At 36.6% G+C, this 17346-nt stretch overlaps 1 protein-coding gene across 3 annotated transcripts in view; it reads left to right on the top strand.

Annotated features, from left to right (window-relative positions):
* The first annotated feature begins 3205 nt into the window (after window positions 1-3205).
* The window catches only part of LOC125761993 (trissin receptor), a 34035-nt gene continuing 19894 nt past the window's right edge, over window positions 3206-17346 (top strand). For all 3 annotated transcript variants that reach the window (XM_049423644.1, XM_049423642.1, XM_049423640.1), the window contains exon 1: window positions 3206-4153. The gene's annotated coding sequence lies outside the window, so the exon portion shown is untranslated. The remainder of the gene's footprint in view (window positions 4154-17346) is intronic.

Here is a 17346-nt window from a genome sequence, read left to right as displayed (position 1 = left end):
AATACAATAATCATCAGGTTTTCAGTTGGTGGATGTTTCTGAGTTAGTCTCGGTATAGTTTGTATGAATTTAAAATAACTTTATACATTTTTATGTATAAAGTTATTTTAAGTATAAAAGTGTTTAGTAGCGTTCTGTTGAATGGTATCATTAGCATAACAAGCAGCCTGTCACGGATCGGGCTAGTAAACGACGGTGTTGCACTTCTGGCATGCATGCATTAAGCTACTGATCACCAGCAAAACCAACAAACCAGACGGGGGAAAGTTTTGCACCCTATCTGACATGAACCTATTTTAGTTTTGTAAATTGCTATCATCAAAAAGCGGTACGTTTCACAAATTATATTCCATCCTACAACTGTATTTATGTTTGCTGTTGCCTGAGCACTATCTTAAACGTGGACGGTAAAACTCAGCAATCGTAAGCACCGAGTGTTGTGCTTTAATAAGAAGCAACTCACATTTTATTTCTATGTGCTAGAAATGCTGCAGGAACCTTTCAGCTTTACTCCTTAGCTTTATTTGTACTTAATTTCCCCTTCCAAATGGCGTCTTGATGATCGTTTACATAAAATCGATAACTCCCTTTCCAGTCCATACCATTACCTCACTGAATGTCAGCCTGGGTATAATATTTTCCATGGTATTGAGAAACAAACATAATCGCACCAAAGGACTCCTGTTGCACTGGGATTTGAATCTATTAGCGAATGCTATTGACAAGGCAAATACACGCGTACGAACGGAGGTGCAAAGGTATCAACGAAAGGTGTGTTCATGAATGTAAATATGGCAATGATGTTACCATTAGTCCAGCAAAAACAAAACTCCCATCGACAACAAGCCTTTGCGTTCGTGTGAGAATAAGAAAGCTTTCACTCACTGCCGACTATAATAATCAATAACGATAGTCTTTTGCCTAGCCTGTCTTGTCCGCTTTGGTGTGGTGTAGTAAGCTTTGCCTGGGGAATCTATTGACGAATAAAGTTCCGCTCATGGTAGCTCTGGATGGGTTTTCTTGCTTTTTGCATGGTATTTATGCAAATAGTATCGTTCGTATGTTGCAAGAAGCTGACAGGAACTTAATTTGCTAATAAATAACCCTAACTGAGGGTGTTACAGTTAGTTGAACCGTGGCTCAACCCTCATCGTGATGTGTGCAAAATGAATTTTGCTGCTGATTTTTCGCATTAACTTTTGCTGGTAAATGATCCCGAAAAGAAAAGGCTTTTTTTATTATAAAGTTAGCTTTGGAAAACGGCTATCGTAATCAATCAATCAAGAATTATTAGATTTCGAAAAGGATAACGTACTTATATGAACTTGACAATGTGGCTTACGTTCTTTCTTATCCGTAGAGAGTATGTAACGTGGTGTAAATATTTAATGAACTTCTTTTTTTCGAATAATTCATTTGCCCTTTTTTTTCTTCTTAAATAAACTTATACTTCATATTGAATAAAATCAACAAAACCTGGAAGTCTCTTAAGCCATATATCCCTTCTATTACAAGCTCATGTTTGATGCAAGAGCCATCATTGTAAAGGTAAATCATGACGCTTGTTGATATACTGGCATAAATGAACCATCAAGCTTTATCAGGAAAGCACAATTCGTTACAAATTATGAATGACGGGCATGCCATCTAGGACGTAATAAAGCAAACATTCGCTCACAAAAACCACACATTGGACGTCATATCGTAAACATCCATCGTAACGTAATGCCAAGCAATAGAAATAATGTTCTCCTTACGCAAACCAATTATCGATCAACCAAAATTAAATTCAACTATTTGTTGCCGCCCTTTTCATGGTTATGCTTTTTTTGTTTGTCATATTGTATCGCCATCAAACTTTGGTTGTACATTTCAATTTATTATAATGCCAACCTAAAACTGTTACAGCTATTTTTCATCCATTAATACCATTTTACTGAACTTTTTCACGAAAACAGAACACAATTCATCAGATTGACGCATACATCGATACTAGCACCGTAGGTAATTGCGCGATGGTTGGCAGGTCGTAAGATGCTGACCATGACCATACAAATCTCTGGCCCATTCAATGTCTTTCGTTTGTCACTAGGGCAACTGACGCTCGTACTCATTCATAAAAATGCTCTGGCGCAACCGAAGGCGTCGACTCGTTGTTGTGCTATGTTTATATCTTTTTCTTTTTCGTACATTTCCGACCAACCGCACACTGGGTGGGTTCGACAGTTGGATGAACTTTCCCGAGTAGTTCCCGGACCAGGTGAAGGAAGGTAGCTGTACGAACGTTAGCATAGACCGAAAGTCCGTTACCGGATATAATGATGCCAACCCGTACGTTCTATCGAAGAAAGGTTCATCTACAATCTCGGGCACAATTTTCAATGGTCGTTGGCCTTTTGGGCACATTTCCATCTTCACATCGATGCCAAAGGTGTCGGAGATAATTAAAAACACACGTTTTCATACACCTTCCTGTCAACTGCGTTATGGTTGCATTTGTAAGGCATTTTAATAATTCCGTTGGGTTTCCCTTCTATTAAATTTTAGAAACAGCTGTTCAGAATGAAACGTGTTGTTTGTTTGTAGTGATGTTTCAATTGGAAAAGATGTTATATGTGCTAAAGATGTTATATATTTTTCGTACTGAAATTACAACTGATTTTTAAGCATTCGATGGAAAAATTTTCTCTGATTGAAACAAAAAATTTCTAAAGGTCAGTGAGGTTTTCCTTAAATCTTTTATTATTTCAAAATACCAACACTTTAGGCGGCAATCGGTTGTCGATGTTGCATGAATCACATTGTACAAATAAAATATGTTGCACAACTGTGCTATTGTTAGAAAATGAATCAAACGAGCTTGATTACAAATTCATTCATGGTTGATGGTTAAGCTTAGGGATGGTAGACACGATTTGTTATGGGTTCTAATATAGATTTTATGTATGATTGCGTTACAGTGAAATGGAAGAATTTTTTTTTTCATAGATTTCAATTTTTGAAACTCTTTTCTTTTTGCTTAAAAATTATGAAGAAAAGCAATAATTGTTAATTCATTATAATTTTCTATAAAAACTATGTTGCTGCTTAAAAAATCATCTGTATTCGGTAACGGTTTTCGAGAAATATTCTGATTTATATGTGAATTGATTTTCAATTTTGCATTAAAAAAAAGCATTTCCTTTTTAACACATTTGCTTGCTTAAAATAATATATAAAGTTTGGATGAACTCACTCTACAATATTGAAACACAAATATCTGTACTTATAACTAGCAACTTCACTGTACTGTTCATGCGCAACATTCATCCGCATGCAACATCCAAACGTGACATAACACGGAAATCGGTTCACCGAGTAAAGATTGTAACTGGCGCCTCCATCGCCGGCAGCAGCACAGTGGCGTTTAATTCGACCGATAAACGTGAACGGGCAAACATCGAGCCAGTGCGCGGCATGTTTCAATCACGAGAATCGGTCGCTCGAGTTCAATAGGAGGAAAGTTTATTTACGACTTCGCGCGTAACCTAAACTGTGATCGGCATCTGACGCTGGCGAGGAATCAGTGAGTGTGTGGCCATTGCACCGAAATCGCAACGGATGCAATCTGAGTGTTGATTTCTCAGTGATCTTTATTTATGTGAAGTGCATTCCACTTGGCAAGTGTAAAATTTTACGGCCGAAAAGGGAGCGCTTTAGTGCGTTCCTTGAGTGATGGTAAAAATTAAAGTGGATAAGTGAATCAAAAAAATTCTTCGATGTGGAGTCTTTTGATGATGGTCTAGTAAATTCGCGTAAGGTGAAGTGTGGTGGTAAGAGAGCAATTTAAATTACAGTCAGTTTGAAAGTGCCGAAAGCAGTGTTAAGTGTTCAGAAGTTTGCATCCAGTTAGATGCATTAGAGAATCCTTCGGATGAGATTCTCTCAATCAATGGTTCCAATCTCAGCCAAATGTGGAGTGTGTGTGAATGATGAGTGTTTAAAAAATGTGAGAAAAATGTGTTATTTAAAAAAAATGAATGTGAGTGAATAAAAGCCGGAACAAGCTTGTAATATTAACCAGATACGTTAAGTTACACCCCACGGGGCTTCAATTCGGTTGGACATCATCATTGGGAGTATAACTGCAGCCGAAAATGTTTCTGTGTGAAAAGTGAGTCTAAATCATAAATCAACAAAAATACGAATCTCAGTCGCGACACTCTGGGTGTCGAAATCGGTGGAACCTGGTGGTGTGTTAAATTGGCTGAAAAGTAGGACCCAATTGATCGGATTAATCCACTGCATGGAGAGATTTTCCTCTTGACCACCTTCACACACAGAGCGATGGTTTTTTCGGGGAGCCAATTCAAAACGGTCTGACGAAACGAATCAATTTGACCATTGACGAAACTCGCCACCTAAGCCAACTGAATTGATGGATTAAACTGGCACTGACGGTGACGGGCAGATTTTTTTTTATCACAGTTAAACTTCTTCATCAGTATCATCGTTGTCGTCTCTGTCGCCATCTTGGCGTTTTGGGGCTATTTTTTTATATATATTTTGGCTCTTTCGTCTTCGAATGAATATATTTTTGAACGCACGTTTTCGTGAGTGGACAGCTTGAAAAGGATGTTGCTTCAAAGCGGCTTTGATAAGGGTACACACTGGAAAGGACAGATTTGGTTTTTTTTGTTCTCATTTTCACTGATTTGTATTGTCCTTTTTTATATTTATGTTATTTTCATCTGTTTTTCTTACATCATATCCTTGTTTCATTGATTACTGTAAACGAACGGTCGATTGGTGGTTGGGTCGAAGGATATGGGATCGGTGATGTATATTTTTTTACAATCACTTGCTATTTTTAGAACGTATTTGCCATGGCCCTAAGTAAGCGGATGAAGTTTTGAAGAAAAAAAAAATCACGGTTTTTCCAGAAGGATCTTTGACTTTTTAACATATTCAAGAATTATGTCACCGGCTACTGATGAAATGTATGCTCCAAGGAATGAGGTCACGATTAATGTTTTTATATATCGTATCTGGGCAACGGGGTTAGATGGTTCACATTGAATTCAATCATTTAAGCATGATTTTTCTGAAATTCGCTTCAACTAGCTGAAATGAGGTTTATATTTATACATTTCGTTTCCATTGTTTCCAGAGTGGCTTCATGTGATATAATAAAATAAAATAAATCTGAAGCCTTTTTGGCCTTTTGCTGTTGATATTAGTAATTTATAAGCAGGCAGAAATATGTTGTAATGGAATTTGGAGCACGCAGCATAGAATTTTGAAAAGCATTACATCAACTATTATAAAATTGGTTAATCCAACAATTTAAATAAGGAAAAAAATGTTAAATATCAAACTGGCTGCTCGGTTAGTCCTAGTGTTGAACTTCAAATCCGTTTAAATAATGCTGAAATACTATGATATTTAGTGAAAAAACATCAGTAACAAATTTAACTGAAATTTAATATTTGTTAACAAGTATGAACCCTTACAAAAATATCAGCAATTGCAAAAAATGCTTAAAAGGTTGAAGTTAAAACATTTATTAATAAACCATAAAAAATTGTTCAAAAGTTATGTTAAGGTGGTCTATACAAAAACTACTTCTAGTGTGAAGTATTTATTGAACTAAAAACATATTTAGTGCTCGTAAATCATCGTAAATCGTAATCTGTAATGTAAACTACCTTCTTCGTGAATAGTGTATGAAATTAAAATACAAATGCAAAACATACACGAAATTTACTTCAATTTACGATCGAATCAATCTTATTTGATAACGTCAAAAAGTTACAGCTAAGAAGTCTTACGTACAAGTTTAATTACACTTGGTGGTATGCCATCCAGCCAACCATCCAAAAAAAACCATAATATCACACCTCATGAAACACAAGTTACGCTTATTGCTTAAGCCTTAATTTGATTGAATCAAAACTCTGAAAGTGGATATATAAAACACAAGATAAATAAAATCCAAAGAAAAAACAAACAGCCTCGCACGTGAGCGTACATTATTTACGACGAGGTTAACATGAGCAGCACCAATAAGCCTTCATGCCTAGCAATCTTTCATACCCTGGCAGAGCTAAGGCAGCCATAGAAAAAAGGTTTCTTTTAAGCCAAATATTGAAGTTACACCCTGTGTAAGCTAAGAAGGTAGCTTTATCCTATGAAAGCAAAACAAACCAAAGAAAAAACAAACTTGAGTGGAAAAAACACTTAAGCTTCAAATAAATCTCACTTGATGGTTTTCTGTAACGAATATACTAAAGATGAACTACCAGTCTGCAGGGTAAGAAGTGAAGCGAAGGATTGATAGGACGCCGAGATAAATTTCCTTTTTATTCCACTAAGATTATGATCGGTTGAAAAGGGTGTATAATTAGGGTCTTTTTTATTTTGATACGCAGAAATGTCCTCAACGAGAGAGATAGAGATTAGATGGTTTTGGTGATGCTTTTGGGGTGTTTTATATGCGTGTAGATTATTGCTGTATTTATGACTTATTTTCTTAGTTATTAAAATATGATCCAAGCGTATTAGAAGTATCGGAAAATATAAATAGTGAGTATTATTTGAAGTAATAAGCTACAAAGTGAGGCAGCGCATTGGTGTACAGCAAATCCAATTAAAACAGTCTCCCAAGTAACAAAGACTATCCGACTACGTGGTAAAAATAAGTCTTGATAAGGCCTGTCCGTTGTTACTAAACTTTCAAAAATGACAATTTGCAGTTTGAGCTATATTTAGCCTGAAACTCAACAAGCCATTTGGGAAGTGAGGTTCGAATGAGATTAAATAAAATATATTGCGTCGTTTAAAATTTGATATCTAAATTCGTATCATGTGAATGAAAAGTTGCTTTGGAAATAGTAAAATATGAAGTTATTACTATTTAAACTAGCTCAACAAATTGCTAAGCACACTTTCAATGTTTGCCATCCAACTTAAATAGAAATTTCTTCAATCTTCTCAATTATATATTGGCTTGTGCCACATGTCGTCAGCGTTCACGGTAGTTTATTTGTTCTGTAAAACGAATCACGGTTTGCAAGAAGCTTATGTATCATATTTAGAAACCAATTTCAAACACTCCAACGTACTAGCTGCCACTTTTGTACCACTTCATTAACCCTCCAAACATGCTAGAAACGATCAATATATTTCATCCACCTGATGCTGTGCAGCATCGCTGGAAACATGTGGCACAACTTATCGATAACTCAAAACCCATGTTTTGCACCCCAAAATTAGAAGAACCATAAATTTCATCAATGATAACTCACCACAGCGGGGGTGTCCTGAGGATAGATGGCAGCATGGTTGAAATGCTCCAAAAATCACATCAACTGCCTGAATGGAGTAGGTTAGCACGGTACAATAAACAAAAACAGTCAGAAAGCCTTCAATCTCACTCACAAGACCCGAAACTTTTTGCCCATAAATATCAACAACTTTTCCTTATTTTTGCACCTCCACCACTCTCGCTAGACGATAACGGATCTTATTGAATTCCGTTCATCCACTGTAAATCCCCTTTTCTCTCTTATCGATAAAATATCGTCCTTTCGTGCTCGTTTGCTCTGCACGGTTCGGTAGTGCGTTTGTTCGTTGTGTATTTTCTGCAAAAAACCACCCGGTTGGGATAATATTATGAACACTGTTTTGGTTTTTGGTAAACAGAAAAGTGTACAAATTTCAGGATGGGTGAGACGGGGATAGCTATTGGCCATAGAGGAGACAGGAGTATAATGTTGTTTTAAGATAGAAAGCTTGCGCAGTGAAAAGGAAAATGCTGGAACGTGTTGCAAAACATGTACAAAGCTGATAACCACTCGAAACCATTGATTTGCTATCATTCAGACAATTCAGGGAACTTTCAGTTATGATTGGGTGTTCGGGAGAGGTATGATTGTTTAGATGAAAAGATCAACTGCTGTTAAAGCTAACCGTAGTTTACATTGTTTTTATTATTATTATCTGAAATTTGCTAGTACTCTTTCTCTTCACTATAAATCAAACTATTTCTACTTAAATCAATCATTTCTTCCAACCAACCAACCAACCATAGTTTTCATTTCAATATTTTCTCTTCCAATCTTTCTAATATCGCTGCCATTAGCTAAAATTAATTTTTCAACATATTCGTTACTAATTTAAACTAAAACAATTTTTTTTTTGTGATCAGTACCCACAACATAAGCTTGAAACACTGCAAAAACAGAAAGCAGTAGATAATGGAAATTATGCAGAAATTAAGATTTATTAATCGTAATAAATGATCAATTTGATCAACCACGAACAATACCAGAATATTGAGTTCATTGGCAGATTGGGTTAATAGATTTAAGGGCTACTCCATTATTCATTCGACTCCAAGGGTTCTTGTAAACATTTTTAATGTTGAAGTGAGCTTAAGTTTCACAAGCAGGAGTCTAAACTTACTTATCAGTCCTCTAAACCTCCCATGCCCATCCTGTCTGGAGGGCGCATCAACGTCATCATCACACGCCATTGTGATTTTTGAAAATCTAAATTCCCATGCATCATCAGTTGAACGAAGCGATGTGATTTGTATAAACGATTTTCTTTGGATTTGTGGTTGATTATTTTAAAATCAAATGAGCTGAAATTATTTGCTTTTTACAGACGAATGACATATAAAAATGCATGAGCTACATGGAAATATGAATCGTGCATCTTCAGCCTCAAAGGTTGACTCCTTGCTGAACACTCTAAAGCACACGAAATTCTCACAGATTATTTGAATTTGGGATTCTTTGCCGTGGAGACATTCAACATTGGTTGTTCTCAGGAATATTCATAAACGAAGGTGAATTTTTTTTATGTTGCAACCTACGGAGGCAGTCTGGTCGAATCTTCATGTTTCCCTGGCCTTTTGACGTGTTCGCTCAAGCCCGGAGAAGTGACTCTGAATTATAATTAGTACACAGAAATCAGGTATTTTCCAGATTTAGCCAGCACAAACCTTTGCTTTACTATCAACATACGGTTTTTGAAATCAGTACATAGTTAAAATAATTTACTGTTTCGCTATCGTAAATCAAATGTCATCTTATTTCATTCTACATGACTTGTCAACCTTGGTCTACCTTTCCTGGTGGTTAGACATCTGTGAGGTCAATTAGAAACTATATGTAAAGGAACAAATAAAATTAATTTTCTATCGTTTCATTAAAATTATCTTGTTTTTGGCTGGTTTATTAACAAATTTGGTAAAACATTATTTTTGGTAATGTAAAGAAAAATCAATTCATTCTCGTTGTATTTGATACAAACATTTTCCCTCCACTTGCGTATTTATCCTAATAATCAATTTGATTATTCAAATTTCAAAATTCAAACCATCGTATTCAACCACCTACATCGCCCAGTTCACTTTACCAAAAAAAACCCTATCTACTCAGCTTTAGCTAGTTCACATGAAATTTTGGTGCTCCACAAAACGATGCACGGTTTTGCCTTTAAATATTCGCGGAACGTTACACGAAACTGGCATAAAATAAATGTGACAGCGTTTCGCCATATGGCTCGGTGTGCGTTACAACCGACAGCTACCGGATGGAAGGTAAACTATAACGATAAATATTTTCCTATCTAGCTGAGCTTGGTGGTGAAAAGTTTTGTTACCGGTTTCTGTGCCCTGAAGTCGCGTTGGCTGACCATCGCGCTAACCGGTGCCAAAACGATACAGTGCACGATGGTAACGAGGGGAAAAAACTTTTTCCTTTTCCGGGTAGGGTACTGAAAAATAGAAAAAAACCCACTCTAGAACATACGTGCTGTATGGTGACGCGTCGGTGAACAGGTTTCCCAACGGTTGAATTCCTGTATGGTTATGATGACGGTGGTAGAAAGTGATCGTGAAAATTAATGTACTATGGTAACAAACAGACCCTTGGGTGTAGAAATGGCGCACCATATTCTGCCCAAAGGCAGGCACAAGTTTCGCTCAGGTCAGCAGAATCAGTATGTGATGATTATTGCTTTAACGGTTATTTTATGCAAAGTTTTTGGTAAAAAATACAAACTGAGAAGACAAATCGTAGAATAATATGAGTTTTGTGTCCTTTTAAAGTAGAACAACTTCATGTGGTTTTCGTATGTGCGGACATAAACAAATGGTTTAAGCAAATATTCACACATTATCACAGCTTGAATAAAATTATTGTATTTTTTTTTTGCTGCATGTAGGAAATGCCTTGTGATATTATTGAAAAACTATGGAAATCCCATAGTGAAAAATTACCTTGTGAAAAACGGCTAAAGCCATAATCATGAAATATAAATAAGTTAATGCCGCTGTGTGAATGAATAAGGGTAAAGAATGTAGAATTAAATTCAAGTATTTCACAAGCAAATTTTCATTGATTCGTCCTTTAATAATATAAGAAAAAAATATTAAGCTACCAAATGCTCTCGATTTTCCATGTTGTACCCTCAACAAACGGTGGTCATTGCCATATTGTTCATGTAATTAAATCAACCGTCCAACACTTTTTTCCATTGAAAGGTATCATTTTGCAATACATCTTCCATTTGCCCTGTCAAGAAATTTTAATTAAAGTGTTTTGCTTTGCATCCGAAGCGAGACACGATGCAAACAGAGCGTGCAATTGATTCCGTTTACCGATCATTTGAGTGCAGATGAGATTGCTGTTTTGCCGCGTTTCCATCTGTCGGTCAGTGCGGCTGGGTGTCAGCCTCCCAGCAGCAAACAAATGAATAATTCATCATACGTTGTCAACCGCTGTCTTCACCGTTCTGGCAAAGGCATGTACATAGATCGCAAGTTTTCCGGAAGCGATCGTTATTGAATAAATCAACATCAACACAAAGCAATGCGATGTTTTCCACCAAAAACAATTAACAGGAACCATTCCATTTTACAATGGAAATGTGTTTGATCGAAATGAAATTTAATTCAAAACGTTCGTACTGGAATTGGCAGCAGTATGGTTGCATTTTCGATTACATTTCCCGAGTGCATTTCTCGCTATTGCAGCATATGTCACCGAATTGATTAGAAATTGTATGGAAATCTTTCCCTTGAGAGATTTACTCGTAGAATGGCTGCGCGATTGCCACAAACGTATGATTGACGTAAATTAACCGAATCCATCCATGAACAGCTGAGAAATGCATTCGCCACACCGTGATTTAACCGTCATTTAAACATACACTCGACACTGCGCTAATCTCGCCTCGCATCTCGCGTGTAGCAAATGACTATCGTAGTACTATCAGCAGGTCACACAGCACGGTAGTAGGCAGTAGACAGGGCACTGAAAGATCATCGATTAACGCGCCCGATAGAACGGGGAAGGCCGTCCGTTCCGTCTTTCTAGCGATGGGTCTTTCAATGAGTGTAATTTCGCAGATCGGTAATGATGTGCCACTCGGTACCGATATGTCCCTCACGTGTGACGGTGTTCCGAGAACCTGCTAAGAACCGCAACCGGCTCATCATGGATGATTCGTTACACAGCCGGGAACGGGGGTGTTCCCCGGTACCGTCGTCAAGAGTGGGGTAGTGTTTTGGTTGCAATCTAATTATCTCATCTCAGTGTCAATCTAACATACGGGATTGATGCTTGTTCGAGATGCATGACGCGATCGGCACTGGTGGCAAGTGATAGCCATTAGCATGAATTAATTCAATCTCCACATCAATAATTTACCCATGGGACGCTGCGAGTAGCTTGATCCAGATGTAGAACTTTGTATGGCTTGTAAATCGATAGGAGGGGTTTTTTCCGCAAAAATTACTTCAGTACATTAGAGTGATGGAATTACCATTAGTAAGCTGTATGTAAGGGTGATTTGGGTTAATTTAATAGTCACTTTGCTAAGCTCCATTTTAAAGGGTTATATTATGTAAAATGAGCAATCCGCTAAAGATGACATTACCAATTTGAGGTTTATTGTCAAAATATGTTATTTTGTGTGAAACATTGTATGAAGAGGATTGACCCATAAACGGAAAAGTAGGATAGGACTTCAAATAAATGGTTAGCGATATTATTCATTAAATTACGGCCTTTAGCCGCATTGTCAGGTACTATTGCTTGTTAGTGGTGGTGATGTGATGGTGGTGGAGAGTACCAATAGCGATCTTGTCACTTGTTGTTTGGGACCTGCACGGGACTGTAATAGAACAAACAACAAATAGAAATTTTGACGACATAAAACACCCGGTCTGTCTTCCTTTTGCGGCTCTGTTGTTATCCTCGAATGCGACTGTTTCCTCAACGGCTTGGTTAAATCACTACAAAAAAGCATGTATAGACAAATACAACACAACGGATAACAATAGGTGAAAAAGGAAGGGGAAAGAGGGAAAATTGGGATAGGATTCAAAGGATAAGACTGTTGTCCCTGGCGAAAACGAAAGGCAAGCCTCATGTACTCCAGGTCCCTGCAAGCCAAAACATCTCGAATCGGTGTATCCTGCTGTCTGCCAATGGCCTCCACTGCGCTTATCAAGCAGGGTCCCGAGGCTTTAAATTCCACGGTCAGCGATATTAGTTGGATTATATTTATTGTGTAATAATAATATTGAAAGTATATATTTATGTGAGTTTCCGTAACGAATACGAAATTAAACAGGAAACAATTTTTAGACACATGTTTGTTAAACGATATTAATATTTCAACAACTGCAAGCAAAACAAAATTGCCTTTTCAAAAATCAAATTTTCAAATCACAAATCAATTTTTTTTTATTAGAGCTATTATGAATGGAAAATTTCCTTCTTCCATAATTGTCAGGAGTGTCAACACTGTCTTGCCTTTGTATCTTAGAATTAAATAATATTTATAGAATTCACAGATTTTTTTCTTATTATTTACATACTTTGCCCGTTTTCCCTTAGAATTTCACTTGGTGAATTACTTAAGTTCAAAACTTGTTCTATATTTTTCTTTTATCTCTACATTAATCATATATGAAATTATGCTAATAACACACAACTTCACGTAAGCAACATCTTAAGTGATTGTGTTCCATTTCAACCTCATCATACCAATTGCAATGGTACACCGTTTTCATACCACGATGAGACGACCGAAAGATAATCTTCAGATTTCCCTCGAGTTTCGCTTTATTTTTTGTCCGTCGCTAAAGGAGGTAATGGATGTGTCCTTGACGAGTAGTATTTTTCATGTGAGGCGTTTCTTTACGGCGTGAAAGCCGTACGCGGAATGCAGTCGTCTGCGAAGAATCTAATCGTTTGATGTGTTTCATGACGTAAGAATTTTCCATTACGATAATATCCTATTTTTTAAGGTAATGTTGAAAATTTGAAACAGAGGGTATAAAAGTTTAATACATTGAGTAAATAAATATTAAAGTACAAACAACCTTCTCAGATCGTAAAATCGGCATATCAATTTTAGTTTCAACTATTTGGCTAGCAAATTATTATTTATTTATTTATTTTACATGCTACAATTATTTGAAATGTTTCATTTTAACGATTGATTTATGGATATTGCTTTCGTACAAATACAACTGTTTTCAAAAGATCACACATATACGCGATGACTCACGTTTCCTAGCATCAACACGATCTGAAGGTCGGATACTCATCTACCATTGCATTCAGACGATGTTTCACTTGTTCAAAAACTGGGTCATAAAACATCTTTACACAATATTTACGACTCGCTCTCGTTTCCGATCGTAAAACCGCATACACGATCGACAGTACGTGTGAACGAATGGAAGGAAGATTGATCGATATGTGGCTTCTTATTTTCAAATTCTTGATGAAAGATTTCTGTTAGTAAAGAAGTATTGTAATACCTCTGAACCTATATGAGGATGTAATTCCATCTTTGCTAAAATACAGAACATAATAACGATTGTGCGATATTCAGTATAAATCAGTTGCTTAGAGCATTCAAACTAAATTCTTTTCTTTTTTCTTTTCCCATGCTATCTCTCTACTTCTTCTGCTCACGGGATCCTTAAGATTTCACCTTCGTTAGTGTTGCTTTAAGTAAGTTTACTGAAATGAAATGCAATGAAATCATCAAACATCTTGTGGATAATTCAAACGAATGGTGTCTTACTATTATATCATACACTTGTCGCGCTCAATCTGAAGTACATATCTACAATCTCACAACAAAAGGGTTGTAAAAATTCTTGGCATTTTGTTCAAACAGCCCACAATCTTAGGTGTTCATGGGTTTTTACCCAGAGGCAAAGGCTTCGTTAAGTCAGGGCAAGTGATGGTTCGAAAAATATTATTGAAAATAAATCATCACATACCGGTGAAACTACTATAGTAATAGACGAAACCTAGTTATTAATTTTTTTCTATGAGAATACCATAATTTGTAATTTTTATACAAAAAATGTATATTAAAATTTTTTCTCAGAATTCATTCATCATCCAAATTCATCTTCCCAATTCCCTCTCTACAGAAATGCCTACCAAGAAATCCTCGATTCAAATTACTGTCCAAGAAAAAAAAAAATACACACATTCATTCCCATGCAAATGTCGACTATTGATTGTATTACGCACGCATACCCAGAAAAAAATAATTTCGAAATCATTTCACTTTATGCAAAAACTGTCACGCATCCATGGCACAGGCAAAGCGGAGCCGACCGTCATCGATTTCTTCATCTTTGACCATCCCGCCGTGCCGAAGGGTTTCGGCTGAATACCAAATGAATATCTAAATCTCAAACACCAGTGCCTGGCCTGTCTGCAACCATCATACAATCTGTCAATCAACACCATTCAAGTTGAAGGGGAACATTTTATTTTTGTGCTTTTTCACATTCGCTGTGTGTGTGTTGAGAGAAGTAGGAAAACCCCAAAAAACATATACACAACCAGCTGGAATCATTCGTCGAACTGACGGCATTTCATTTCGACTGTTCTCATTTCTCTTGGGACAGCAAAAAGGATGCTTATCAATCACTATTTTACACCCAGTTCAAAAAGATTGGTTGGTGTGTTCGTCTATACGACAGACAGGTTCTCCTTTTACGCTTTTTGGTCCCCGTGCAGCCCTGTCTTTGGAAGTAGTTCGGAAAATGGCGAAAAGTTACGTTACATTTGAAACCGTTTCGGTAGATAAATAAAGTTGACGGGTAGGGTTTTTCCCCTTTTCGGGTGGTTTTATTTCCTTCTGGACAGTATGGTTAGATGCATCCTCGAGAAGATTCGAGTTGTTTATAATGCAATTTACAATCGGTCGTAATTCGCTCACAGTATGCAGGCCAAATACAACCATGCCCGGACGGACGTAAATTACGCAAAGAAGGATGAAATTTAATGCCTTCTAACATTTCGTTCTCAATGCAGACTCTACGGGACAGTACAAAAAAACGACGTTTAAACGAGATTATCCCATCCCCAACATTTCTTAAACGTCCGGAGATCACTTTTCTCGAGATATTCCGTCCATCCTTTATCCCATCTCCATGGTGGAGGATTAATTTGTATCGTGTTTGCGTACTTGCAGTGGCCTTCTTCTAATGGTCGGTTTGAAGGTTTTTGAGCGATTTGCGTACGCGGCATTCAAGTGCCGCGTGAATGAAGGTGGATCTATTTTTATCCGCTCAATTACCGCGGTTTTGGGTATTCGTACGGAGATAGCATCGCAAAACTTATCAGGGCCGGATGGCAATGGTTTTAGTGGCGGTGGCAAAGAAGACAAACGCCAGTGCATTATATATTTCGAGTGCATTCCTTATTCGGTTGCATTAGTGGTTCATAGTAGATTGGCACAGTGCCGATGCATTTGATACTTTCAAGGTTTGTTCTTTAGTTTTATTTCTATGGAACAATTCGAATGACAATTCATGTATCGATTTATTCATATTTTGTTAACATCTTACTGTTTAGTTTAAATGTTACTTAAGGTAATGTTGATTTCATTAATATACTCCAAGGCCTTCTTCTTTTTCTTCTTCTTTCTTTGTTGGCAGTATTTTGATCATATGATACCAGGTTGTTTCACAATCAGAGTCACAGTTTCACAATCAGAGACTGGCTGTGTACAGCAGACTAAACCTATTTTCTGGTTTCTGTTTTTACTCTTCCTATCTTTTGTGTTTTTGATTTCTTTGGTTTGGTTTATTTTATCCCAGCTTTTTATTATTTATTTGTTATTTCGTGTGTTATGCTTTTCTTTACTTTACTGTTTTTTTTTATTTTACGCTATTTTTCATTTTTATATGATTTGCCATATATTTATATTTAACATATGTTTGTTTATATTTATCATATGTTATTATTGCGTTTATATTCCTATATTCATATTGTTACTGTTTGTTCTTTTTCCTTCTTTTTTGTATTTTTTAATTTCTTAAAAAAGTTTATAACTGAAAAGTTTGCTCCCTTTTCTCGCAAAACTAATTGTTTTTTTTTTGTTTTTTTTTAACAAGCAGACTGAGTATCTCCCTTAAATTTACACGCAATGTATTCAACCATTTTGTCTACTTTATTTTTTCCCCTTTTCATTTCATGTAATTTTGTATCGTGAATTTCACATCTTGTTTTGTTATGGTTAAATTATTGGATGAATAACACTAAACGGTTCGCTGCATCTAAAGCCAACACGAACGAGCAAGACAAGTGTATTACAAGCTAGGAAATAATTTTCCTTGGCCAACAGCCAACAAACTCAACGCGCTTGTTAATCGTGTTACATTTTCCACATCTGGGAAGACCCATTAGTTTAACTCTAGTTGCTTTATGCGATCGTTAGATGAGAATCCGGCGCATGTTAATCAAATCTGCTACCCAAAAATCAGAAAATTGAATAAACCTTCGGTAAATTTTCCCACAAGCGTTTAACCGCAGGGCTGATTTTTCCAGCCATCAACTGTTGTTTTATTCTTGTCGATGATTTATGTGACGGTTTGATGGAATATTTCGCTTGAAAACCACAAACCCCGATTGCATACAGCTCTTAAACTGCGCTGAACCATCTATCAATTAGATCGGACACCTCGAGTGTTGGTGTAAACGAGATGGAACGGATTTGCAACAGCTGACAGTGAAAACCGACGGCAGCTTGGCAAATCTTTAAACTGAATCAACCCGAATCGCTCTCAGCGTTCCTCTTTACTTTCTACTACGTAAATATAGACATCGAAACATGGTTTAGAGCGGTTAGGTTTTCTTCTCTGGTTCTTGCAACGTAACAATAAAATCAAGCCACTGTTTCCTGTAACGATTACCAGACACAAACAGTAACCCTGTGCACAGCGGACCAAAACTGCAACAATAAAAAAGTATACATTTTTTTCTTAAATATTGCCACTGCATTTCATTCATCGATTGGGAAACTTTG

Source organism: Anopheles funestus, chromosome 2RL, assembly GCF_943734845.2.
Source record: "Anopheles funestus chromosome 2RL, idAnoFuneDA-416_04, whole genome shotgun sequence".
Lineage (NCBI taxonomy): Eukaryota > Metazoa > Arthropoda > Insecta > Diptera > Culicidae > Anopheles > Anopheles funestus.
The sequence above is the reverse complement of the archived record's forward strand: the minus strand, read 5'-3'. Positions and strand labels throughout refer to the sequence as shown.